At 35.3% G+C, this 27,354-nt stretch overlaps 1 protein-coding gene across 4 annotated transcripts in view; it reads right to left on the reverse strand.

Annotated features, from left to right (window-relative positions):
* Positions 1–597: 597 nt before the first annotated feature.
* LOC144312683 (uncharacterized) overlaps positions 598–27,354 on the reverse strand; it is a 2,041,845-nt gene continuing 2,015,088 nt past the window's right edge. For all 4 annotated transcript variants that reach the window (XR_013378226.1, XR_013378224.1, XR_013378221.1 and 1 more), the window contains one exon: positions 598–666. The gene's annotated coding sequence lies outside the window, so the exon portion shown is untranslated. The remainder of the gene's footprint in view (positions 667–27,354) is intronic.

Raw genomic sequence — 27,354 nt, forward strand, 5'->3', positions numbered from 1 at the left:
AAGTCACGATGGTTACTTAGATTGAAAAGCAAGACCATACTAGTGAACAGTGTGAACACATAAAACTGAAACATGATGAAATGGGAGAGGATAGATTTTATGGAGAGGTCTATATATGGATATTGATATAATTTTAAAACTTTTGTTATCATTAGCTCATTCAATCATTTAAACAACTTTCTTTAAGCACCAACACATCAGGTCCTGAGGGTTAAAAAATGATTAAGACGTTGTCTTTATCAGTAAGAAGCTTTTGGCCTAGAGATGAAACCAACAAGTAGGAGAATTATGATAAGTGGCAAATCAGAGTATAATGAGAGCCCCAGATAACTAACTAGCTCACAAGGAAAGAAGAGCAGTCAGGGTTCTTTCTGTTTTTGTTTTTGTTTTTTTCTGATAAACATATGCATCTTTTTCATGTATGTGAACAACAAGGAAGGTTAGAATCCTGACTAAGAACAAGAAAAATACCAAATGAAGCTATTGTTGATTTGCATATTCACTTAGGAACAAGAATTCACAGATGCTTTGATGAGGTGAACACAGTAGCAACTCTTTTGGTTTATGACACATGTGCTGTCATTCCCAGGGATTACCTACAGAAGAGCTTCAACAGGGGCTGCTCTCAAAACACCACACAGAGCCGTCTGGATGTCTTCGTTGAATCTGGAAGACAAGAAAAGCATCGGTTAAAGCTATCAGCTTATGACACAAAGGTAGCGCTGAGAATAAGTGATAGGAAATATCCACACCAAAAAGATCTGCCCACTGAACACGGAGAATGCCAAGGACAGAGGTGGATTAGTGGGTTTATCTCAGAAGTGACAGGTTTCTGCATTTCAGAAGCATCATGCTGGAGTGGGTGATGGAAGAGCTTTATATGAATAAAACCAAGATCCCCATTCACTAGGAAATCTTGGGTTTCTTTTTTGATCTAAACTCAGTTTGGAAATCCTAGATTAACCCGATAGAACCAGTTTTTCTTCAGTCTCAGTTGCTGCTTCCATGAGGATTTGAGTAGATTCTGAAATGCAATGCCTGTCACTATAACCATTAACAAACATGATATGAAAAGTACAGAAAAAATATTTTAAAATAGACAAAAGCAAACTTAAAAGAAGAAAAAAGATCTCTAGCTTTTAATAGTTTCACTTTCTTCCCAAAGGTCACAGGAACTATTTATTTGTCTTTCTGTTGGGTGACTGTATACATTACATTTCATCATTTATAGAGAGATTATCAGAAAGTCATTATTTGTCTTAGGTTTGGACTTAATTCAGTTCAAAGAAATGAAATGGGAAGGCATTATGAAAGTTACAAAACAGGACAGCTTATATTGTGTGGCTATCCCATGAGTATACCTTTATATTGGGTTCAATCTTCCATGAGAATCTTAGAGAATTTACAACAAACAACAATAACACACTTGCAAATCTCCTTTAATGTTAGTAGCACAAGTTAAAAACAATAACAACAATAAAATTGCATTTGGGCCCTCTCCAAGCATAAGCATGAGAATGAAGGTCACAAGACAATATTTAGGAATATGTACAAGTATAGAGAAACCTGATGATTTTATCAGCTTTTTGCATTGCTTTGGGATTTTTCTCTGAGTTCTGATAGGCAATCAGATGAAAACTGTCATTTGTGATAATTGGAAAATACTTACTTAGCAAAGTCTGATACTGGAGCTCTAAACCGTTTCTTATACATTAGAATTTCTGGAACTACAACCGTAAGATAAACACAGTGGAAATGTAAAGGCAGATACCCTGGCCTCGATTTCCAAGGTAACTGTGTTAACTGGTAATTTTTAGTAAATGTCAGTTTTAGAGAGCTTTGCTTCTTGGGTCTAGTTTTTAAAGAAGGATTCTGAAACTCTGCACAAAATTCTGTTTTGATGGGCAGGATGGTTTTCTTTGCCTTTGAAAGGAAAATACAAACAATTAAGCACTTAAAACTTCCATAGATGGTTATTTTTTTTTCCTGTGTTAAAAAGAAGAAAACAAGCTCTTTGTAAATAGGACCTAATTAATATAACTTGTTTCATCATTAACTATCAACCTCTCATGATAAATTTTATACTCTTGAGGTACAATCTGCATGAAATTTTCTATATCTTAATTATGGAGAAAATTACTGGCCACCAAGAGTTTACTAGACAGTACTGCAAAGAAATATACCTATTAGAATGACAGGTTTCATTTACCAGAAGATATTAAAATCCTGTCAATGTGATTTCCATCAAGAAGGTTTTCAGTGAAATAATAAAAAATGAATGAAGGAAATCAAATGTAGTCATCTAGTTAAATATTCATTTTCTAATCTTTAGGGAGCTGTTTATTATACTTTGAACACCTGGCCTTTAGTAGAACGTTGCCTGATTTTAAACTTGTTATCATGCCACAGCAAATTCCAAGAGGGCTAGAAGTTAAACCCATTATTATGAAAAAGCCAACATAACAAAGTGTCCTCCTTCTCAATCCAGGAATAATCTAAGAAAACTGTGATTCTAAGAAAGAATATCTAGATACTCCTAGAGCCCTGGCTTAAGTGAAGCAAGTGAAGCTCCTATGATGCAAATCTTAAGGAGGCATCACTCAGAGGTGCTCACTCTACCTGCATGAGGCTGAGATAAAGTGCCTCCTTAAATTCTGTACCCTAGACGCCTAATTCACTTCATTCTGCTTCTTGCCCTGAGTCTTCTGGCACTTGTGGTGATGATATTTAATTTTAAAGTTTTATTGATAGACATGAAAGCAACAACAATAAAAAGAATATTTTCCACATGTTTAATACAATCATAAAATAGTATATTCTCCGCAGTTGCAATTTAGATAAGAAAACGTGTTTTGACATATATAATAGAAAAAGTCAATGCAAAGATCTAGTAAGCAGAAGTGGTAAGAAATGAGAGGAGTGTGAAAAGTGAATGGTTTTGCAGCTTATTTCCTAACTTCATCTTTGCCCCAGGAGGTACACTGTAGAGAAGCAAAGTCATTGGTGCTAGAGAAAAAAATAGTGGAATAGAGGAAGAAAAAAAAAATAAACAGAAAGAAATATAGCATGTGTAAGGCAAAGACCTTAATCAAGAAGGCACAGGATTCCGTGAAACAAAATAAAATAAAAACAAAGCAAAGCAATCAAAATGCCTAGGTGGAAGGTGGAAAGAAAATGGTTGCAGGAGGCTTTCAGTCCTTGATTCAAATTTAAGCCTTGTCATATTAGGTGAACTCTTTGAAGCAAGTTAATTTCTGTGAAATAGGTCCCTTATCTATCAAGTAAGAATGACAGAAATAAAAATAAATCAAAATCATAGAAATAGCAGTCCTCCTGAAGTAGTACCCATGTGCCAAGTGCTTTGAACAAGCATTACCTAGGTGTTATGACAACAGCCCTGGGAGATTGGTATTGTTTCTATTTTACCAAATGGAGATTCTGATAACATAGGGCTTTCAATCACACACACACACACACACACACACAGCATAATGATAACATTATACGTTGTTATATGTAAAGCTTTCAGCAAGGCATGGATCTGTCGAAGCTCAGGGAAGAGTAGCTATTATTATGGTATATTAAAAATCTGGTTACTAAATACTGTTCTAAAGTCAACAGAAGTTTTTAAAATTTCTTAATTTCATCCTAGTTTATTGGTTTATCTTTGACCAGATAATATTCCATTAATGTAAAAAATGTTTTAAAAATGAAGTAAAAGAGGAGTCAATAAGCATTGTAAGGAATCTCCTTCAAAAATTATGACCAGATTTGGTGCTTTGCAAGTTCCAGTGAATTCATTACTATTTATAAAAATGAAACATCATTGTAGTGTTAGATACAAAGGATGAGGAGGGGGAAACTGGAGGCCATGGATTTTCATAACAATACAAATGAAATGCTAAGAAGCTTAGCATGGATAGGGGCTATCATACTGCCAGAGCCAAGGTACAAGCTTCTGCTGGTGGCAAAATCCAGAGTCCAGTGACAGAGGTAGAAAACAGGCTAAAGAGTTAGGATGGACACCAGGGTATACCTAGGCTAGCAATAGTCACAACCAACAAAGTTCTTAGGAGTTTGTGAACTTGACAAATAGAAACAAAACCTCCTATTGGTGCCTTGTGGCTCAGTCCATTAACTGTCTGATTCTTGATTTCCTCTCAGGTCATGATCTCAGGGTCTTGGGATCAAGCCTTATGGGGTGGGTTCCCTGTCCATCAGGGAGTCTGCTTTGGGATTCTCTCTCTTCCGTTCTCTCTGCCCCCTCCCCCTGCTAGTACTCTCACTGTCCTGCACACACTCTTTCAAATAAATAAATCAGAAAGAAAGAAAGAAAGAAAGAAAGAAAGAAAGAAAGAAAGAAGAAAGAAAGAAAGAAAGAAAGAAAGAAAGAAAGAAAGAAAGAAAGAAAGAAAGAAAGAAAGGAAGAAAGAAAAGAAAGAAAGAAAAAGGAAATGAAATGAAACAAAGTCCCCTAAATTCTGTTAGTGGTTATACAACACAGATATCTCAGCCTACAGTTAATACTTTCGAATTATAGGAGCTTCAGGTTTTAGCTATACGTGTAAAGCTAAATACTTCTTAGAAATGTCTTCCTTTCAGGGTGCCTAGGTGGCTCAATTTGTTAAGCATCTGCCTTTGGCTCAGGTCATGATCCCCAGGTACTGGGATTAAGCCCTGGGGTGGGCTCTCTGCTTAGCAGGGAGCCTGCTTCTCCCTCTCCCTCTTCCTGCAGCTTCCCCTGCTTGTGCACTCTCTCGTTTGCTCAAATAAATAAATAAGTAAAATCCTTTTTAAAAAAGTTTTTTTTTTTTTATACCATTTAGCTTTGCTAAACAGTATATGATGAGCTGTCTACTCAAAAGAAAAGTTAATAGTCACAGATCTGTGATCTATACATAGAGGCCAGGTACACTGAGGAATGAAAGAAAAAGAAAAAAAAAGAAAAGAAAGAAAGAAAGAAAGAAAGAAAGAAAGAAAGAAAGAGAAAGAAAGAAGAAAGAAAGAAAGAAAGAAAGAAAGAAAGAAAGAAAGAAAGAAAGAAAAAAGAAAGAAAGAAAGAAAGAAAGAAAGAAAGAAAGAAAGAAAGAAAGAAAGAAAAAGAAAGAAAGAAAGAGAAAGAAAGAAAGAAAGAAAGGGAAGTTTCCTTTGAAGTAGGAAACATGGCTGACCAATTTTAACTTGCCCTCTTCTTCCAGGAATATGCTGGAAAACCCCATCACCATTTAGTGTGCTGGCTCAGGTATCAGGAAACATGTTGTCAAGGGAAATTATCTGATTAAAAGTTATATATCTCTATTTTTTTTATTAACAATCATTTAAAAACAAAACAAAACAAAAACAGGTAACACTAATGCCAAAATGCCAGAGCAAATGGTGGATTATCTCTTTCTCATTCCCAGTATGTGGAAGTTACTGTAATAGAAAATGCAAAAGGTAGAGCCTAGACTAAAGAATGTAGCAGATTCTTAACAGGTCATGAAGATTTCTCTTTGAAGGGAACTTCTGGTTCCTTGAGGGAATTTACTGTCCTTTTCCATTTTATATAGTGAGTATGGATAGGCTTCATTCATTTTGATAGAACATGTTACACTTGAACCTTCCCAATCACAGATGTGAAGACATAGGCTGTTGAGTCTGAAGACAATTAGGACCAAAGTTCCATGAAACCTGAAGTTTTCTAACTCAAAGACTCTGGGTGGAGGACAGATGATAGGTAGAGATATATTGATAGCAGGACTACCTGCTACTCTTGATTTATTTTTTTTTTTTATTTTTTAAAGATTTTATTTATTTACTCATGAGAGACACAGAGAGAGAGAGAGGCAGAGGGAGAAGCAGGCTCCATGCAGGGAGACCAATGTGGGACTTGATCCCAGGACTCCAGGCTCACGCCCTGAGTGGAAAGCAGACACTCAACCACTGAGCCACCCAGGCGTCCCTGCTCTTGATTTAAAGACACAGATTATCTTGCTTGGGAGAGGAACAGGAGTGGGCAGATTTGGGAAATATTTTGAGGAACCAGTCAGTTTTGAAATCACCGTAACCTTAGGTTTTCTATCAACAATCCTAATACTGAAGCCTAAACCCAATCAATTCTATCACATTACCATGATTCTATATTCTTAGCCTTTATCAATTATGAAAACATTTTGTTTATATCTTCATTGCTTACTCAAATGTAAGCTCTTAGACAAGAATATTATGGATTTTCCACCCCTATGTCTCTAATATTAAAGAATAGTGTTCAGTACTATTAAGCAATAAGCAAACTATAGAAACAACATAACAACAACTATATCTTAAATGGTATGCCTTATTTCAGTTGAGTTTACTGCAATATATGTTGATATTCTATTAATAAATATACAACTTAATATATTACACATTAAAGGTATACAAATTAAAAGTATATGTAGTTTGAATAATAATAAAATGAAAATCCATTTGACTACAACTGTCTTGAGAAATAAAACATTGATGTTATCTTTGAAGTTCTCTTCCACAAAGGCAAGCCCAACCCATAAAAGCAGCATAGATCCATCCCCGTCTCTAAGCATGGTCTCTCTTTTCTTTGCTTTCTTTTCTCAAGAGGCCAGATACTCAAAAGATAAAAGGTATTAAACAATGTGGTACATAGGTTGGAACTGTAGATCCAAACTTTTATGATTATATATCATATTAATGAATATGTTTATCATATTCATTATGTAAATATTTATGAAATATATATATTTACTATGCAATGTATTTTATACATTATAAAGTCTAATAAATAAGGAAATGGAGTGTTTTTATTTTACAACTTTTAGAAAAAAGATGAAAGCAAAGTATTTCATAAATTATATTCACATATTGTGCAGAATTTATTTTTCCCATTAACTATAGTGTCATTAGCATAATTATTAGTACTATATTCCACCAAATATAAGATGTTGTTTAATTTCATATATTACTAAAAAAGGGAAAATATCTAGTTTATCATAGGCTACCCATCAATTTTAAGGTATACCTCCAATCTCAGAGATGTTAGCACACATACTTCATGACTAATGAAATGCAGTAAATTTTTAAGGGAAAATCCAATTGAATAGTTTTTTAGTCTCGAAGATTATATTTTAAATTATAATAGAACTTTTTACCTGGTTATAAGATTTTATAATTCTGGGACACCTGGGTTGCTCAGCGGTTGAGTGCCTTCAGCTCAGGGCGTGATCCTGAGATAAGGGATTGAGTCCTGCATCAGGCTCCCTGAAGGGTGCCTGCTTCTCCCTCAGCCTGTGTCTCTGCCTCTCTCTCTCTCTCTGTGTGTCTCTCATGAATACATAAATAAAATCTTTTAAAAAAGATTTTTTAATTCTCATCTTAGATTTCATGGCTGTCATAACTAGGAGAAAGAGACTTTACAATACATATATGTAAATATATGTATCTGTTATATATAATATATAATATAGCCTTTTTAGCATATATATGTATTTGTAGAGAGACAGAGGTCCAAATATAAGGAATAAAACATTGGATCATTTTCAGTAATAAAATCCTTTTAATCCAATCTACCATTTAAGTGAAAGGTTTTACTACCACACTGCAAATTTTCAGGAAGGAATGAATGCATTTTAAAATTTTTAGAAATGACTTAAAAATGCACAGAAGCTTCATATTTGGGAGATTTTTAAGACAAGTCCAATGATTCTGAAGCTGTTTGTATATGTGCACATGTGCTCATGTATGTCTAAGAGAAAGGTTAATCTTAGACATTTTGTTTCTTACATGACACACTATAGTTTTCAAAAATGAATAAAAGGATTTTTGAGCATCCCTTTTCATGATGTTTTCTTCATAGCACAAAAACAGTCACTTTCACAGTGAGTGCTAAAATGTAACCTTTACTTTGAAATATTCATTTTTAGTGGACAACTTATTAGACTTTATTAGATCATAATGGTTTTAGCTCATAATATGGCTGATAAAGATTGTATGGAGAGTAAGAGTACTGACAGTTATGTCATATTTACTTGTACTCATACTATTAATGTCATTTATTACCTCTATTTCTTTATAGGCATCTTCTAATGGCAGCTATCCATTTTCTGAAAGTGTATCATATAATTCTTATTTTTAATTAAATGGTAACATCACAACATGTTGAAAGTGACCAAAAAAATTGAACTGTCCACTACTCCACAATGTGGAAAGCTTACCATTCTTCAAAAAGCCCATGAGCCATTTAAGACACATCACTATCTGATATGTGCGATAAAAATGGGAACCATGACAATGGGTATATTAAACCTTAGCAAAGCACAATTTCTCTCTCAATCTAATATAGAAATAATTTTTGGCAGAAGTTCTAATGTTGCTTTCTAAAACTAGTGAGTGGCTCTGTGTTTCGCTGAGCTGAGCACACCCTTTCATGGATATGACTGGATCAACACCGGATTTTGAAATGTTTCCTAGAGACTGCAAACTTAAAAGACTATGAGTGCAAGTTTTAGAATGCATTTGAGAAAAATGGGCTGGATTTTGGCAAACCTGACAGTGCTTGGCTCATGAAAGGAGGTAATTCTTATTAGACTGTATTCCTAGAAATGAATTTTAATGAGAAATTGGATAGCCACATGTTTATATGAAACTGGCCCGTGTTAAATGCTGAAAATAAATTCAAAGTTTTTGTAAAATGTTAGTGGACCAAACCAAAAGCATTTTGGGGCTAGATTTATCTATAGAACCATCAGGTTTTTTTTAAACTAACAGTAAAAGAGAACATATAGACAAAAAGAAAGAATAAAAGAATATGAAAAAGAAGAGAGAAGGTAAAGAAGCATATTCTGAGGAGAGTACTAAATTAATTATCTTAACATCTTGAAATAAATATACGTGAAAAGGATTTTTTTTTCCTGTTTTAATTAAGAAATTCTCTTCATAAAAATGAAATTTAGGAGGGTGCCTGGGTGGCTCAGTCTGTTGAGTCACTGACTCCTGATTTCAGCTCAGGCCATGAACTCAGAGTCCAGGGATGGGACTCCACACTCAGTAGGGAGTCTGCTTAAAGATTTTCTCTCTCTCTCCCTCCTCCCCTCCTCCCATTCATGCACTTGTGCTTTCTTTCTCTCTCTCTAAAATAAATAAATAAATCTTAAAAAATAAAATAAATTTAGGGAAAATTTCAAGAAGCTGCTAAAGGATGTTCTCTTCTTTATCTCAGAAAGCATTTTGTTAAAAGCTGGTCCAGGGGATGCCTGGGTGGCTCAGAGGTTGAGCGTCTGCCTTCGACTCAAGGCTTGATCCTGGGATCTGAGATGGAGTCCTGCATCGGGTTCCCTGCAGGGAGCCTGCTTCTCTCTCTGCCTGTGTCTCTGCCTCTCCTTCTCTGTGTCTCTCATGAATAAATAAATAAATCTTTAAAAATAAAAATAAATAAAAGCTGGTGCAGGATACATATCATATAAAACCATTCCTAGGGATGCAAAATAAGCACCAATTTACCTGTGCAATATCAACCACATATTAGAAGAGGTAATAAAATTCCTTACCCCGTCACTTCTTCCTTCCTTCTCTCTCCATAGTTCTTTCTTTTGTTACTTGCCTGAGTGTCCTCTTCTTTCAAGTGAGTGGGAAAAGTTGTCTCTTAAAAGTTACTATTACATACAATGAGTTCTCTGATACAGTTTCTTAGGTTGGTATTTATAAATTAGTATATTGAAGGTAAAGTCATGTAAAAAGAAAATAAAATGAACTATTGTGATCGTGAAGCAGCTATTATTATTGACCAGGCATAAAATCAGTTTTCAAATCATGTACTCTTTTTTTGGTGCTAATACTGTAAATTGCTGCTTTATAAAAAGCACTCTTGCCAATAAATAATTTATTCATATTTTAATGGTGTTGTCTTTGCAACACATTCATCATAACAGATTTGTTTTTTTGCCAATGTGTATTGGAACTTTGCCAACAAGAACTGTTCGTAAAAATATGACCTTCCTCATTTTTTTTTCCAATGAGATGATGTAAAGAGAGGAACCCAAATAATCTAAACAATGTTTAACACCTTTAGCATCTGCTGGAAAGCAAAAATGAAGACTAATGTTCTCCTAGATAGCTCATTCAATGTTTATCTTGATGACTAGAAAACAAGCAGCCGAACAACCATTGAACTGAATTACAATAAAATATACGTTTTTCAGAGAGAGGAGCACAAAATCAGTTTTCATTTGGCATGCTAAGTATGCTATATTTGAACAGAATGTTACATATTCATTTCATTCATCATTTAAAGGCAGATAATCAGGAAGTCATTACGTGGCCTGCATTGGGCAGCTATTCAATTAGAGAATAATTGAGCACTCTGTAATTCAGCCAAAGCTGACAGGTTGGGAATGCATAATATCTATCCAAGGTACTTTGAATGTAGGGAAAAGTATGGGACAAAAAGTATTCTCTGGTCAAAATAGGCCCCTGGGATAAAAGAGAAGACATAAATAAATAGTTGTTTGTTTACATTTTTTGTTGTTGTCTGTTCAGTTAGTTTTGCAAATGCAATTTATCCATTTTGGTATTTATTTGAGAAATCATTATCTCTGCTCTCATAAGACTTGATGTGACATGAGACATTGGGTCATGACATTTTGTCATGTGACATGACATTTGGGTCATGCTGTCATTTTTCTATGATGTTCCAGACTGAGTATTCATAGACTCTTAGATATGAAAGTGGTAAATTAAAGCAAAAAAAAAAAAAAAAAGGAAAAGAAAACCAAACCAAACTGATTTTATCCAGGAATTTGTGGGGAGCTGGAGTTGAACATTAGAGTTCAGAAGTGGATAAAAAAAGACCAAAAACTAGATAACAGGACAAATGACAGGGATTTTTATGATGGTTGTGGTTAGTGAGAGCAGGACATCACAGTATAAATGTCAGGGTATTTTTACTTTGGCATTTATAATAAATACTGTCAGCACACTTATTTCTTTTAAGCATTACCAACATGTGGCAGACATGGCTTTCCACTAGTCTACTCACTGTCACATACAACTTTGACTTTGTGTGGGAAAAGCCCATCTACTTGTCTTGGAGCATCAGGCTAAGGGGCAGACATCTGATTTGCCACAGATTTGTGGATGACTTTCATGTTCTCAGGGACGGAGACTGGTGAGCACTGTCTTTGGGCTTTCCCTCTGTCAGAGGAGACATGTGGTCTTGTGGGCTCCTCTCTAAGGGAGATATGGGGTCGATTTGGGGAGGAGTTTGAGTTCTCAGCAAAGCATGAAATCACATGGAGAAGTTATAGATGGTACAGTAAATGGAAATGCTGAGACTACAAACTGAAGACCTGTTTGGCCACTGTTCCTGTGTCTTCTTTTCCCATTGGTATAGTTTCTGTAGCACAAAGTCTCTAGCAGTATAACAGGATATTAAGATGGAAGTTTCAGCCAAGAAGCAAAGAAAATCAATAGCAAGTCCCCAAGTGAGATATTAAATAAAGATGCATATTTTTGAAAGTAAATTTGTGTCAATCTATGAGATCAGCCCAAATGTCCTTATCGGTATCAAGGATTGTAAAGTGCCTTGAGAAAAGAAATATGTGACTTGAGTTATTGTCTGTGATGGGTCCCACTTGTACCAATGAGAGACACTGTGTGGAATATTCTTACTTCAACTTCCCTGGGCGATGCTTCAGTGAGACCGTTTCAGGGAGTTTGGTATGTATCATATGCTTAATATTGGTGAGTTCTGTGGTCAGACTTGCACCTGAGATATTTAAAGATCAAGAAATGGGATTGCTGTTGTTGAATGACAAGTCAGAGGCAAGAAAGGGCATAGGAAAGCCTGCCTTCCTAGTCTGTTGGAGTAGAGGTTATGCAACTTGTCCTATAGATCAGAGGTCGTTTACAATTGTAAGAGAACTAGCATGGCTATTAAGTCTTGACCAAATACCATCTAGATTAGCATGTGTTGCTCAATTGATAGAGGCTGTAGGGATCACCACACTCCCAGAGATTGAGGAAGAAACTACAAAAGACAGGCTGGATAAGAGGGTATTTCCATCGTCAAGAGACCTGCAGGTGAGAGGGGCCAGTGGTGAGGAAGAGGAGAGTTTCTATGAAAGTTTCACAAAAGCACCTTATAAGAGAAAAAGACACTTTCGAATCTTAAGTGTAAGGCCTCCTCCCAAATGTATTAGTAAAGTAAATTATGAATTTTCTTATGTATTATCTTCCCACCTACCCCCTCTCCATCTCCTACAACACCTCTTACAAAAGGTACTTCTACCCATTAAAGACAACCTGGAGGAGGAAAAAGAAGATTTAACTTAATTAAATGTGGTGATTTTCTTCTTTTAAGAAGATATATATTTTAATTTCTGAATGAAAATTGCTTTTGAAGTTTAAATGACCATAGGGGGGTTGTTTTTTTGTTTTTAACTATTCCAGAATAAGAAGAAAAGTCATCGTGCCTTGTAAGTAGAGGGGCAGGAAAAGAAGCAAATCCATTGAACAAATTTAAAGACAGTGAGAGTGAAAAATAAAGTTGCTAATGATTACAAATCCTGTTTGTTCAATGATCTGGTTACATTTATGTATATAAATGTATTGTATTCCACCTCTCCTACTTGTCATTGTTTCATGGGAGAGACTGTGGACTAAAAATTGGCAGAGCTCCTTCTGATAGACACTTTTGTAAGTTGTGGTTCATTGCTAGTAATTGAGGCACTTAGGACAGGTGGAATAGATGGGAGAGAGGGCCCACTTCACTAAATTGTTTATTTTCCTTTTACTTAATATCAATAACATTCACTTGATAGATGAGTGCTTATACAGGGAATGAGTAAGTTTTACTGAACATCCAGCTTAAAGAATAGAAAGAAAATTTTAAAATCTGCCCAGATTCTTCTCTTTGTATTCTAGCCATTGTCCTCTATGATCAGTGATGCTTTCTCTATGACAGTTCTACTATTTTTTTAATGTGGATAATGGACCTGCACATAAAATGGTGATGGAAATTATCTCAAAAAAAATTTTTTTTGCTTAGGTTTTTGTTTTTGCTTTGCCTAGAAATTTTAAAGATAATTCATGATTAAAACGTTATCATATAAAGTACAGATAAATATATTAGTTTTAGCTCTCTTATTTGTTATATATCATTTACATACCTTAGTATTTTTACAATACATGCTGGTTCTGGGGTAAGGATACCTTGGATTTTAGTGCCAGAGCAAATGCCAAGAAAGTAGTACCTGGAGGAATCTAGAATATTTTTAGCCTAATTGGTAGTACAGTAAATCAAATATGCCAAGGATTATGAGAAAATTATGGTTCTGAACACTGACTTTGGAAGATGGATGTTATAGGTTGAATTGTAGTCCTTCCAAAATGGTATGTCAAAATCCTAATCCCTGTTATCTCAAAATGTGACTTTATTTGGAAATAGGTTATTTATAGAAGCGGTCAAGTGAAAACGAGGTCATTAGGTTGGGCCTAATCTGACTAGTGTCTTTATAAAAAGGAGAAATATGAACACAAAGACAGATTTGTGGACATTCTTACATGAAAGAAGAATGCAAATTGAAGACACATGGAAGAAGATAGTCCGTGTACTTGAAATAATGTATCTATAAGCAAATAATAGCAAGAATTGCCAGCAAAGATCAGAAGCTAGAGGAAAAAGGAAGAATTCTTCCCTATAATCATCATAAGAGCATGTCCTAGCTGATAACTTGATTTCACACTTCTATATTCCAAACTGTGAGAGAATAAATTTCTGTTGTTTTAAGCCACCCATTTTTTGTATGTGTGTACTTTATGGCAGCTCTAGCAAACTAACACAGTGGATAATTGAAATGCTGGCAGAGCCCTAATTGAAAGTATAGTTCAGAGACATAACTATGGAAAGTTTTTCCATATAACTATGGAAAAAGCATTGTTTTATAAACTTTGGGGAAAGTTTATACTTTTAAAGTAGAGTTGGAGAAGTACAACATGTATTCAACAAAATAGCTTAAAATTCTATGTACTACGTACTACTACATGGGTTTCTTTCTGCTCAATATTATCTCAGGGCTTCAGGGGGTCATACCTACAAAAGTAGGGATTGATGGAGAAGCAAAAGCTAAATGGTGGTGACATTAAATCCTCATACAGCTCTTATGAAATATCTATTTTTATATTTTTATTATTGTTACTTCTTTTTGTACATTTTTCCTCCTTAGTTAATTATAGATTTTGGAGGTCAAGGAAGATACTCTACACTTTATAAAATTCCCTAGGAAATAGAAAATTTACTTGCACATAGTAATAATGAATTCAGAATAAAGTAAGAATTTCCATCGGAATGGTTCAATATTGTATTTTTGGGCCACACATGCTTAAATCCCTCTGTACAGGCAGCTACATACTCTCCATTATGAAACAGCAACTTGGTACTATTTCTTGTAATTCACTGAATTTTAACTAGTTTTGATTAACAGTGCAAAAAGCTAACAAAAAACAAGATCTCTTTCTCTATTTCTTTCTTTCCTTCCTATTCTCTCCCTCCACTTTTTGTCAATATGCAGGGGATTTACATTGACTAGTCTAAATCTCTCAACATAACACCAGCAGAATTGGGCCCCAAGCAATTTATTCATTTGCAGCCATAATAAATGACTCAGGGGATTGAAATGGTGAAAGAGTCTGTCATTTGAAGATTTGTAGTGATTGGTTACAATAGGAAAATGAATTCCACAAAGCCAACTAGAATATGTATAATGAATTCATTGCTTCAGTTATCACAAAAATGAAATAACAAAATGTTTATTTCCCACATATAAAACAAAAATCCAGTAATACGTAGAAAGTAAAAATGTTAAGACAACTGAATCCAGTGATAGTTATACCTGTAAAACTATACAAACTCTTAGGCCATCAACTCTAGTCCATACAACTCTCAAAGGTTCTTTGTAATTCTAGATATTGTTTGTTCCATGCATACCTTTGGTGCTATTCTTTCTATCCCTAGAACAGGAAGCCAGAAAACTGTTTTAAGGTACCACTTGGAGATTAGAAGATGATAGTAAAAGACAAGGGGTTTTGCCTGCCTGTCTGCCTTCATGCCTTCCTTCCTTCCTTCCTCCTTCCCTCTCTCCCTTCCTTTCTTCTTATTTCAGTGTGTCTAGCAGTAAAGCAGAAGCAGTGAGCCAATGAGTGTGACCACAGGCAGCAAGCATTATAGGTGTCAGGTTCGGCAGGATCATGTAGTGCAGGCTTTCTTAGCAGCAATGGTGTGATCCCAAAAGTGCTATCAGGAGCATCAGAGCAGTAATTACAGGCAAATAAGGAACAGCTCCTTAGGTACTCTAGCCCTCCTTTCTTCTCTCTGTTGCTTTTCTAGCTTCTATCTCCAATTCTTTGTATTAAACCTTTCTTCTTGAAATGTCTAAAATGGTTTATGTTTTCCTTACTGGACACTAATTGATGCAGTATTACACTGATAATGTTCCCAGAAACAAACACCTGGAATTGGTTATGTAATCTGATCAGGCCTGTATATAGTTCTACTTATTACTAGTAGAAAATGTGAAATGGGTAATCCATTCTGTAAAAGGACAACAGAGTAGTTGAAATTATTGCCTCTCATCTCCTGGAATGATACACTTATTAATGCCGGGCTTGTAAATGCCAAGTGACTGCCTCATGGTGGGCATGAGGACTGAGGGCAGTTAGGTAGCTTCTGACTATGCTAAAGAAAGAAAATGGCAATCTCCTGGCTTTAAATTCTTAGCCCAAAGTATAAACAGAGAAGTTCTGTGATGGCCTCAATAGAAACTCTCATGAAGTCACAGAACTAAGCCATTGAAAATCAAACCCAAAATTTGATCCTATAAGCTGTAGAATAGTAATAAAAGTTGAATTCATAACTTCAGCATGTCTCTTATATAAATGTCAGAGCATTGGTTAACAAGGACTAGAACTCTGAAAACTGCAATGAAGATCTGTGAGTTAATTCAGATTATTCTGAAAGCTTTGCAAATCCAAATCCCTCTGAGCCTCCTTTTCCAGAAAAAGCCATTCTTGTTGCCCAAGGAAGAGGAAACTCGCCTTCCCTTGTCTTAAGAACCTAAAATAAACTCAACTGAGGCAGTTATTTGGCAAGATTATGGCAGTTATTTTCAAGGTACACCCTTATCCCAAGTTACTGCCTTCATGCCCAAAACTTGAGTCAGATCTCTGTAGGCCCAGGATTATAAGAAGTTTGACCTGGAAGGAGATAGCTCATATACTGAAGGAATTATAAGTCTACATTAATTTATATTGTTAGAACCTGGGTAATACATATATGACAGGATTCTGAGATTGTTAGGCCAAGAATGACAGAACACAATAGTGGATTCAATGTGTTAGATTGAAGTGGCTCTAACAGGTTGCTTAATTGGTTGACTGAAACATTGACTCAACAGTGATACATATTTAGTGAGACTGAGATGACAGAACTTCCCTGGAATAATGTTCAAGAAGAAATCCAAAGATTAGGAGATAAATGCAGTAGTGAATTTATTATACGCTACCCACTTCCTTGCTCACTGCCTTCCATGTTCCCTGATAGAGTCAGGACAATTCTTCTTTCCTTGAGGAAGCCCAAACACTAGGATTACTAGGATCCTTTAAAAGCTTTGTGGTAGCTGACCTCTGCAGGTGATTATTATGGGAGGTGACAACATTGAAGGAACTCCCTGATTTTAGTGGGAAAGAGAATGTAGTTACAATAACTGGCAGCAAGGCTGGAATGTCTTTTAGACTATTTTTTTCAAGAAATTTTAGTTAGTGGCTAATAAATCAAAGTTCCTTTGGAAGGAATTAGATTAGAGGTTGGAAAACCAGCCCGTGGGCCAAATCTGGCATGTCAGTCATTTAAAAAATAGTTTTATTAGAACACTATCTTGCCCTTTCACATGTGTATTTTCTGTGAGTGCTTTCATACCACAATGACAACAGACACCATTTGACCTGCAAAGTGTAAGAAAACTACTATCTGTCTAATTACAGAAAAAATATTTGCTGACCATGAATTAAATGGTTAACTGACTACTGAATTTATTTGTATACAAAATCAGTCAAATATCTAGGTCTGGTATAAGAGACTTTACTTGAATTACCATATTGTAGAGTAATGGCCTGTTACCCTGTTCCTAGACCTGAACAGGTTAGCAGATCTGGAACCTTTTCAATGAACCCTTTTTTTTTTGCAGAAATACCACCTATTCCAAGTGATCCTGCAATAGTATATACTGAAAATATTACCCTCCAGATGATCTGTAAAGTGACCTGCGTTCATTTGGCCAGATAAGGGTGTACTAAGAAAAAGGAAACTCAGATCTTTGGGGAATTACTAGATACGGGCAGAGTTCTTAAGGACCTAAAATGCCATAGTCACCAAGAGAGGGGCAGTTAGATAACAAATGGAGTTTGTCATGTTTATATTTTGTAGATATCCAAGGGATTGGGGGGGACAGATTGTCCTGAAAATGTTTCCCCAGTTCTGGGATTCCAGTTAGAATAGACATCTCAAATAACATCCGGAGTCCTCACTTTGATTCTGAGACTTCTGAAGGGAGTGTGCTGTTTTTGGCCATGGAAGGACAGCAACTTGCCATTTATCATACTTCCTGGTTTTCCCATACTTCTGTATTAATTCCTTGGTTTTAATTCCTCTTTGTTTGAAATACTTGCTGGCAATAAGCTTGTAGCTTACACACTGGGAGAAGAAATTAGGCATATATCATAATGGCATCTTTTCCTCAATTTCCTCATGTTGTAACATGAAGATGTTATATCTCTCAGAGAGACCAAGCAAGTTGTTCAGGGTATATATTTACATAGTTGCCAAACGTGAGTATTAAGAATTCCTGGATCCTGGCCCAATAGACCAGATATTCCAAACTCTTATCTTCATTGCTCTAACATAGTTTTTAAAAATGAATAGAATCTTCAGTAAAATTGAGATCTTGTAAACTTGAATCTCTGGGGAAGAATCCTAGGGATATGTCTTTTTCTAAAGCCCTACTATTCCTAGAGCAGCATGTGGGAACTATAGTACTGTATTTAAGAAAGTATAAAAGGATTGTATTGCAAGTGCACTTACTTTATAGTAATTCAAGTTTATGTGAATAAGGAAAGTGAGGAAACAAAGAGAAAATAAAAACAAAAATATAAAGCAGGTGATTTTGTTTTTCATCCCTTCAACAGATATGCATCCCACTACCCAGAGTGATTATGAGAAAAATTGGATGTGTCTTTGTTCAGTCTTAGTTTCATATAACTCTCATAGTAAGAATGCTTTCTCTGTCTTTGGTAAGACTGTAAAGATGTTTGACCCACAGAGTCAGTCAGGAGTGTTTATAATATCTTTAAAAGTTATGTAGTCCCACCAAATAGGAGGAATATTTCTGTGCAAGATTCCATTATTCCAAATGTATTTTTGGAACCATATAGAAAAGCATTTCAAAATCATAAGAGGCATAAAGGTGCAAATTCAAGCAAGTTAGTGTGGTAGTCTGGATAGAATAGCAGATTTCTGTGAGATGATTGGGTTAATTATATAGTAATAGACCTCAAACTGAGGGAAGTGAAGTTTAGGATCATCTTCTTTTCTAAGTTACAGTGTTGAAGGTATAGTGACGATAGGAATGGGCTCAATCCAGCAACTGAGGTCAGGAGAAATTACCCTGCATGTCTTCACATCTGTGTATCTCTAGTAGTAGCTTTTTCATTAGCTAAGAAGATAACCCCTAAATTGCATAAGGTGACATATTTCTTTTCTTAATGGATAATATTTTTAATCCGGGGTATATTAACAATGAGATACAAATAATAATACTAAAAATAATACAGTTATAGTATTAATAGTTTTTGTGTTAAGGAAATTATTTGTGTTTGACTTCTTCACGTGTTTACAATGTATACAAGATTTTGACCCAATAAAATAACATGACAGTTTTGCGGTTCCAGTTTAAAATGGAATTGAGGAATTAATTTGCATGTGTTTAAGCTAAAATCATATTGTGTTTATATGTATTATTAGGACATAAAAGTACATAAAAAGACAAATATAACTTAAAGTAGTTTTATTTGTAAAATATGTAAGAATATTTAACTTCTTATTGAGACTCACCAAACAATTGAAGTAATTAAAAGGAAATCAAATATATTAAATTTATACATGTAATTTAAAGTTTGAAATTATTTCATTAACTAAATTTGTAAATGGGATCACACAGTAATCAAAGACTTCCTTAAAGGTAATTGCTAAAATTTGTCATACTTATAAATAGAATAGTAACTGTTATATCCTGAATTGAAAAGCTTAAGGAAGCACCAAGTTTATGAATCTGTTATTAGTGAACTGAATTTTAATTTAAATTAAATGATCACTTTAATAATATTTTATATAGTCCAAATATACACAGTAGACAACAAAAAAAATGACATTTCTGGACAGAGTATATAAAGGCTAGTATTTTTCACACCAGACCCTTCAACACAAGCCAACTACCAACTTGTGTTTACCTGTAGATAGATAGATTAAAAATAAATAAATAGATAGATAGATGATAGATAAATCTCTTAACATCAAAGGAAAGCCTGTGTTGAAGTGATATAAAAATGGTAGATGTTAAATTGTTCTCCAGCATGGAATTTTCAAGGTTGATTTTGACTATAAGCCATTTTTTGCTCTATGTAAAAGTCCTTATGTAAAAGTAACTCTACAAGAAGAAAATTCAGGACATTCACTCATAAAATTTCAGCCTTCAAAAGAATCTTGACCCTCATCAATTCCAATGCCTCATTTTGTGACATGGGAATGGAAGCTCAGAGATGTAAAATACCTATGGGCATAGAGACTGATTGTGAAAGAACTGAGACTGGGAGTCAAATCTCCGGGTACCAGCACCAGTTATCATCTCTAATTCATAGCACTTACCTGTCAAGTCTTTCAACATGTGACCTCTGAGCCAGGTCATCATTTCAACCTCCCATTTTGAAATTGGGATGGGGAAATTAATGCCACATTGTACAGTGATATCACCATCAGAACCAGATCCTGGTCTGTTTTTTCACAAGGCCCCCGCAGCTTTCATTTTTCAACCTGGCACCTTCTGTTGCCACTAAGTATTCACTTGGAGTTCTTTTTAAAGGAAAGTTTCACACACTTCCTATGGCCTCTACTCTCTTATAGAAGGAGTGACATTTGAGAATTCTGACAGTAAGACATCTCCGACTTCAATCACAGAGTGCGAAAATGAATATTTTCCACATGCAACTTTGAAGGTTGATGCTCTTTTAACATAGCCTTTCAGTTTTACCGGAGATTGACTGCAGGGGAATTGCATGGTCGTTCAAGCAGCACAACAGAGGATGTTTGATAATCTGTGCCCAGTGTAAGAGGAGGGATGATGAGGCCTCTGTTGCGCCAAGGCAAGGCAAACCTGTGGCTCAGGGAAAGATAATTGACCCAAAGAAATTTAGTGTTTCCACAGAAGACTTCTATAAAAAACTGGGTGTGCTCAAATTCTTCTCTGTAGCTGGTATTGATGTTGTCTCCATACTTTTTCTCAAATTCCTATTGATCAGAGAATTTGGACAGTATTGGTTGGTATCCACTCATCAAATATGTATGTGTGTCTGTACACATCTATTTTCTAATATGTCATATATATGATTATATCATTATATAAAGAACTTAAAGGAGAGACATTTTTTACAAGGAAATCAAATAAAGCAGTGAAAGATGAATATTTCTTTTCTTCTTAGTTAATTTGGAAGAAGAAATTCTTTCTTGATATATGCTCAGTGGTACTCTAAAGCAATAACATTTGTCTTGTAGAAATTACAATGGGGGCACCTGTGTGGCTCAGTCAGTTAAGTGTCTGGCTTCAGCTTGGGTCATGATCTCAGGGTCCTGGAATCAAGCCTCATGTCAGGGTCTCTGCTAAGCCTGCACCTCCCTCTCCATTCCCCCTTCCTGTACTCTCTCTCTCTGTCAAATAAATAAATAAAATCTTAAAAAAAAAAAAAGAAACTATGATAGTTAGGTACTGAAGTCATTAACCACCTTGATGCTAGATAATTCTTTCTGTGCTTGTTCCTAGATGTGTTATAAACTTCACAATTCACCGTTATCATTTTTACTTCAATAGCTAGTAGCCTAAAAGGCTTACCCAGATATTTACTATTTCTGATGCTTTTCATTGGTTTCTACAGATCTGGGGCTCCATTTGCTGTCATTTCACTTCAGCCTGAAGAATTTATCTTAAGATTTCTTGTAGTGCAGTTTTCTAGAGACAAATTCTTCCATCTTATGGTGTCTAATCGAGGTTTTATTTCACCTTTAGTTTTGAAAGATGATTTTGCTGAATATGGGATTAAATGTTGACAGTTCCCTACCCCCTTTCAACCTTTTAACAATACTGTTTCATTGTCTCCTTGTCTTCCATTATGATGAGAATTTAGCCATCATTTTTCACTTTAAAAGTGTTCCCCTTCATGTAATGTATCTCCTCTTGTACGCTTTTAAAATTTTCTCTTTCTCTTTTGTTTTTAACAGTTTGACTATGATGTATCAGGGTATACTTATCATCTAGGCAATTCTCTACACTTGGATCTTTATGTTGATGTCTTTCATTAATTGTGGAAAATTCTCTATAATCTCTAAATATTTCTCGTGCACCACTACATGTCTCCACTCCTTCAAAAATTATAATTAATCAGTCTAATTATATATTAGACCATTTGATATTTTCCCCACAAATCTGTTATAGACTGAATTTTGTTCCTCCAAAATGTATATGTTGCAGTCCTAACCCCAGTACTTCAGATTGAGACTGTATTCCTTGGTAAGATTTTAAAGAGATAATTGAGTTAAAATGAGGTCATTAGGGTAAGCTCTAATTCACTATTGACTGATGTCCTCATGTGGAGAGGAAATGTGCACATAGTCATGTGCCAAGGGAAGATCATGTGAAGATATAGGGAGAAAAATGACTGTCTACAAGCCAAGAAGAGAGGCCTCAGAAGAAACCAACCTGACACCTTGATTTCAGATTTCTAGCTTCTTGAACTGCAAGAAAATAAATTTCAGTTAAGTCTCCTAGTCAGTGGAACTTTGTTATGCTATCCCTAGCAAATGAATGCGGTGTCTCTATATGTTTTTAGTTTGGAATAATTTATGCTGATCTATCTACCAATTCACTGAATCTTTTTAATTCTACATACAGTCTGCTCCATCTGTCAACATTTTTCATTTCCATACTGTATTTCTCATTTGTTGCATTTCCATATTGTTCTTCATCACAGTTTTCATTTCTTTGCTGAAATTCCCCATTTTTAAGTGCATATTGTCTACATTTTCCACTAAATCCTTTAATATATTTATCATCATGAGATCCTTTAACATATTAATCATAGTGATTATAAAGTCCTTGTGTGGTAATCTAGGCCATTTCTGGATCTTCTTCTATTGAGTATTTCCTCTTTTTACTATAGGTTACATTTTCTTTCTTTTTTTTTTTTAAATTTTTTATTGGTGTTCAATTTACTAACATACAGAATAACCCCCAGTGCCCGTCACCCATTCACTCCCACCCCCCGCCCTCCTCCCCTTCTACCACCCCTAGTTCGTTTCCCAGAGTTAGGAGTCTTTACGTTCTGTCTTCCTTTCTGATATTTCCCACACATTTCTTCTCCCTTCCCTTATATTCCCTTTCACTATTATTTATATTCCCCAAATGAATGAGAACATATAATGTTTGTCCTTCTCTGACTGACTTACTTCACTCAGCATAATACCCTCCAGTTCCATCCACGTTGAAGCAAATGGTGGGTATTTGTCATTTCTAATAGCTGAGTAATATTCCATTGTATACATAAACCACATCTTCTTTATCCGTTTACATTTTCTTGTTTCCTCCCATGTTTCATAAATTGGGGTTTATATGCTATGCATTGTATAGACACAGTAAAGATTGAAGTAAACAATATTCATCTCTAGTACATGGCATGTTTCTTATTATTTCAGGTGATAGTGTTGGGGAGATGGAGGGTTAATCAATCTAAACATTAGGGTAACTGAATCTAGGTTTTGTTGCAGCTTTAAACAGATTCAGTTCACTACTGGTTTCAAATGTTTTGAGGACCACTGGGAAGTTAGTATTCTTTTCTCTTCAGTCCCACTCCCATATTTCTGTGCCTAGGGAAACTTCTCTTTATCCTATTCCTTGCCCCAACCTTTGAATGACCTTTCAGCACCATTGACGAAGGCCTAGAGTACCTCAGTGGAATTTCTTTCAGTCCTCTTGCCCCATCTCTAGTGTTTGGAAACCACTGGATCACACTCAGTAAAAACCTGGAGGTTCCAAGAAGTTTCCTCTCAGCTATCATGCCTTTCCCCAGCTTTCAATTAGCTGCTGTCTTGCTCCTCCAGGAGATTCTCTTTCAGTTGAAAGTCTTTCCCTCCTAGATATGACTTGTTGCTGTTTTGATTTTAGTTAATTTAAATGTCTTTGTGTCCTCTGCTCTCAGATGCTTTTAAAACCCTAGGATTTTGTAGCTTATCTGGATAGTTATTATTAAGGTGAGTATTATCATATCTTGAAACTTTCTACATACTACCTAGTGACAGTCTCTCCTTATTAATTCTTAGGTAAGAAATTCAACCATGCTTAAGGGAAAAATTCAGCTATATATGAAGGGGAATAAATAGGGCACATAGGTGCAAAAATATGCAGCATATTTGGAGATGTCAACTAGTGCAGTTTGGTTAAAGTATTTGACATATGAAAGTTAGTTGTAGAAAATAAGTAGATGCACATGTTGCTGTCAATGTCTTGGTTATGAAAAAAAAAAAAAAAGGTTTCCATGATCTAAATATAGTTAATATGTGTTTCTGTCCTTAAGTGAGTTACACTCTAGGGGAATAAGATAAATAAATGAATTCGTACAATAAAAATTAATGATACCTCATAGTAGTTGTCACACATTGAAATTGTATTCATTTTTAAATGTGTTTAACATATGTCTCTCTGATCACATGCTTTATGAGCATAGGAGCCATGTCTATTACCTTTACCATTGTTTTCCAGTCACTACTTTGGTGCCCGATCTATAAATATATCAGTATTCAAAAAATATTTGGGAAACTAATACATAAATGAAAGGCACAACTCAATTTTGAAATAGAATGAGATTATTTCTAGCTCAAATGATTAAGAAAGGCTTTTTACAGCAGAAAGTGTTCCACCTGGGCCTACAAACCTGGTCAGGATTTAGAAGAGATTGAGTTTGAGGCAGGTGATCCACATAAACAAGAGCACCCAGGTGCCAAAATATGCAGCATGTGTGAAGAATGTCAAATAGCTCAGTTTGGTTGAAGTATTTGATATATGAAGGTGAGTTATGGAAAATGAGGTTGGAAAAGAGGTTTGGGGCCAGAGGGCCTTTTATTTCAATCTAAGAAGTTTTACTTTTATTTTGTAGACCATGGGGAGTCAGTGAAGGATGGTGCCCTGGGGAATGAACAGAGCTATGGAACAGGATGATTAATCTGGGAGATATCTGCAGAATGGATTAGAATATGAAGAGATTGGAGGTAAGGGGACAAGTTAGCTTTGAATTGCAAATGAATAACAATAAAGTCTGAAAACAAAGCAGAGAGAGTGAGAATGGAGATATAGTGACATATAGTAATTATTTTTACTATTAGCAGTTATTACAACCACAACAATCATTTATTGTTCCAGGCACTATACTAAGAGCAATAACGTATCATTTTATTTTTTCCACAAGGCAACCCTATGAGGTATATAAAATTAACTCTATTTTACAGTTGAGAACATGAAGCACCCAGGTCACATCTAGTAATTAGTAGCCCTAGAATATGAACCAGATAATGTTCTCCTGAACCTAAGCTTATAGCAACTCCTAGATATGTAGAAGTTAAATCTAAAGTCCAAGTGAGGGATCCCTGGGTGGCGCAGCGGTTTAGCGCCTGCCTTTGGCCCAGGGCCCGATCCTGGAGACCCGGGATTGAATCCCACGTAGGGCTCCCGGTGCATTGAGCCTGCTTCTCTCTCTGCCTGTCTCTCTCTCTCTCTCTCTCTCTCTCTCTCTGTGACTATCATAAATAAAAATTAAAAAATAAATAAATAAAGTCCAAGTGATTCTCTAGATGGAGTAAAAAAGGAGAGGGTTTCCTACTATGTTACTTGTAGAATTTCAAATTTATAATAATAATCAAAGAAAAAAATATATTTAGATTTAGAATCTATCTGGTCCATGATGCCTCCAGGGTATCCAAATGGAGAATTCCAGCAGGCAACTTGAAATGTAAGAGTAAAGTTCAAAAGACAGTCTAGAAATGGAGACTTAGAAAGTGTGAGCACAGCAGAAATATTTGAAATCACACTATTGCCAAGACAGAGTATAGAAAATCAGAACAGAGGGCCAAGGACCAATCCTTTGAGAATGTTTTCATAGAATAGCAGGAGAAAAGGCAAGCAGAGAATGAAACCAAGGAGTATCAAAGAGATGGAAGGTGTTATGAGTTGAATTGTGTTCCTATAAAAAGATATGTTAAAGTCCTACCTCCCAGTACCTTAGAAGGAGACTTTGTTTGAAAATGGGTCTTTATAGATTTAACCAGGTTAAGATGAGGTTATTAGGGTGGGCCTTAACACCAATATGACTGATATCCTTACAAAAAAGGGGAAATTTGGACACATAGACAGAAGGCAATTTGAAGACATACAGGGAAAAGACAGATGTGTGACTGGACATGAGGTATCTACAAGTCAGAGAATGCCAAAGATTGAGAGCAAATACCTGAAGCTAAGAGAGGCAAGGAAGGATTTATTTTTCCCCTGGAGCTATCAAAGAGAGAGAGAGTCCTGCCAAATCCTTGATTTCATACTTCTAGCCTCCAGAACTATGAAAATAAATTTCTTGGCTTTAAGCCACCTAGCTTTCGATACCTTGTTTCAGTAGTCCTAGAAAAATAATACAGAATCAAGAAATTTCTACTGGAAAACACACACACATATACTCATAAACACATAGACACACATTTACTACATACATGCAAGATCAGACTATTTCGGAGACCCCTGGGTGGTTCAGTAAGCTAAGTGTCCAACTCTTGATTTTGACACACATCATGACCTCAGGGTCATGAGATGAAGTCCCAAATAAGTTCAGTGCTCAGCACTGAGTTTGCTTGAGATTTTCTCGCCATCTCCCTCTGCCCCTCCCCCCTGCTCACATGTGCATGCATACACACACATATGCGCTCTTTCTAAAAAAAAGAAAAATCAGACTGTTTGGAAAAGATGGATAGGAATGATCAACAGTGCTAAATTCCATGGAGTTATCCTTGAGCATAAATTTGAACAAATTCCTTTTTATTTGACAATTAGGGGCTGATTAGCAACCACTGAGGGATCAGTTTTAGCGTGGTGGTGAGAGAAGAAATATATTTAAATTCAAATACCTACAGACCCAGACAGTAAACTAACATATGTAAGATACTAGATTGTACAATAAGAACAAGTGGTGAAGACTGTGAGAAACAGAAGACAGCATGCTCCATAAAGGCATTCATTTTTTTTTAATTACTAAGATGACAATGAAAAACACATTTACCGTTCATAAATGTACATCCTTTGTATCGATGAATAAGTGTGTTATTACTAATTCTCCAACTCTGATGGCATGAGGAAGAGCAGATAAAGAAGTTTAAGGTTATAGGACAAAAGGAAAGAGGACCTTTTTTTTTAAAGAATACTGTAGAAAATATCTGCAGGTTGAAGCTGAATGCTCCATGCATAAATGCAAAGAAAATGCCATGTATTTTATCACCATGAAATTATGAATAATTTTGATAAGATGTATACATAATAATGTCATGCCCCTTAAACTAATTGTATTGAAAAGCTATGTTCTTCCTTAAAGATGCTATTGTTCAAAATATGTTTGAATTTGTTTTCAGTTGGAGATTAGTAATCACTTTTGAATGTCATAAGAAATTCAATATAATTATTTAATAGGCATCATACTATTTTGAGACAAAATGTTATTATTAAATCTAATAATCACCCTGATTCTTCTGACTGCTTTTGGAGAACAATCAAATCTTATCTTCGAGATGAATATTAGCTGTGACTGAGGAGAATCTTGAATCACTTTAGTAAGGTGTGATTTTCAAGGAATTTGTACATTTCATCAACTTTGTCAAATTTATTGACATGAAATTGATCACAATACTCTTTTATTCTTTTTAATGTCTGTAAAATCTAAAGTGAGGTTTTTCCTTTTATGCCTGATATTGGC

Source organism: Canis aureus, chromosome 4 (assembly GCF_053574225.1).
Source record: "Canis aureus isolate CA01 chromosome 4, VMU_Caureus_v.1.0, whole genome shotgun sequence".
NCBI classification, from domain to species: domain Eukaryota; kingdom Metazoa; phylum Chordata; class Mammalia; order Carnivora; family Canidae; genus Canis; species Canis aureus.